The sequence below is a fragment of the Pristiophorus japonicus genome, chromosome 13, assembly GCF_044704955.1.
Source record: "Pristiophorus japonicus isolate sPriJap1 chromosome 13, sPriJap1.hap1, whole genome shotgun sequence".
Classification (NCBI taxonomy): Eukaryota; Metazoa; Chordata; class Chondrichthyes; family Pristiophoridae; genus Pristiophorus; species Pristiophorus japonicus.
The window spans coordinates 43,846,738-43,848,577 of record NC_091989.1 but is presented as its reverse complement, the minus strand read 5'-3'; positions in this window follow the sequence as shown (position 1 = coordinate 43,848,577).

Sequence of the window (1,840 nt, the reverse complement as noted above, 5' to 3'; positions counted from 1 at the left end):
TTTTGTCTGCCCCCTTTTTGTTAAACAGAGGCGTTACATTAGCTGCTTTCCAATCCGATGGCACCTCCCCAGAGTCCAGAGAATTTTACTAGATTATAAGATTAGGAGACCAAAACTGCACACAGTACTCAAGGTGTGGTCTCACCAAGGCCCTGTAAAACTGCATTAAGACCTCCCTGCTCCTACACTCAAATCCCCTCGCTTTGAAGGCCAGCATGCCATTTGCCTTCTTTACTGCCTGCTGTACCTGCATGCCTACCTTCAATGACTGATCTACCATGACACCCAGGTCTCGTTGCACTCCGCTTTTACTAATCTGTCACCATTCAGATAATAATCTGCCTTCCTGTTTTTGCAACCAAAGTGGATAACTTCACACTTATCCACATTATACTGCACCTGCCATGCATTTGCCCATTCACCTAACTTGTCCATGTCCCCTTGCAGCCTCCTAGCATCCTCCTCGCAGCTCGCACTGTCACCCAGCTTAGTGTCATCTGCAAATTGAAGATGTTGCATTCAATTCCTTTGTCTAAATCATTAATGTATCTTGTAAATAAATGGGGTCCCAGCACTGAACCATGCGGTACCCCACTAGTCACTGCCTGCCATTCTTGCTCACCATGGTTCCTCCTGCAGAATTGTTAATGAAGAGAGCACTCAAAACCAGGCTCTCCTTAGTCCACCCGGATATCAATGATCACATAGAAACTCGGCGGCATCGGCATAACGTGTACCATGATCGCGCGGCGTCATCGCGTGACATTGAGGTCTAAATTATGGTCACCATCCCAAGCAGATTGCCAGCACTGTCTTAGCCAAGGAGGGGAATAGAGTGTTTATTGTGAAATTGTTGAATGGGCAAACATGCAGAAAGCATCTGGATCAGACCAAACTGCAATTCACAAACAACCAAGAACAGTTTGAAGAAGTCCCTACCATCTATGATCCACCAACACACACCTAACCAGCAATTGACCTCGCTGTCAACCACGAGGATGAACTCACCATGCCCAACAGTCCGATCAGACCAGCCACGCTGCCGTGCAGCAATGATCCGACCAACTCACCCATGCCAGGACTTCTACTTAGGCGATCGACCCAGGAACACAGAGCGCCAGATCACCTCAATCTGTAAATAACTTGTCCTTAAGACTTTGGGGCGAAGTGATGTTATGTATGTGAACCTAACCTATGTGTAAGACTTGCCACTAGGGGGCACACCTGTGGGAGACCTATGGGTCACCTGTGTACCCTGGAACAAGCAGGTATAAAAGGCAGTCCACCATGATGCTGCCTCCTTTTGGAGTTATATTAAAGAGACCAAGGTCACAATGGTTTGAGCTTACAACACAGTCTCGTGGATTATTCTGAACTTAACACATTCCAAGTTGGAAAGGGGTTCATGGTCTGCACAAAGCCCTGTGCTAAGTTGGTACTGAGCTCTCCGATGTTCTTTGACATTGAGCGCAGGCTTTCTGGTAGGCTTTGCAGTGCACCAAGCATTTGGTTATGTACATTCATCAGCCTTCTTCCATAGCCTGGCCCATCGAAGTCCGCATCCGGCGAGCTGTCACCTGTGCTATCCTTCCCCTACCCTCCCACCCCCAGCCTGGCACTTCTGTACTTGTGCTCGGTGCCCCACCACATACATCTATCCTAGCCTCTAAAATATGCACAGAGGCAGTCTCTGAGCCAGTGCCTGCAAGGGTAAGATCGATTGACGGTGCCTCTTCATGTTCACTTTCTTCTTCATCTTTCTCCACTGACTGGGACGGTTCCATTTCTTATGTTTCTGAAATGAAAAAGGAACAAGGGTTAGGTTGGGGTAAGGGGAGAG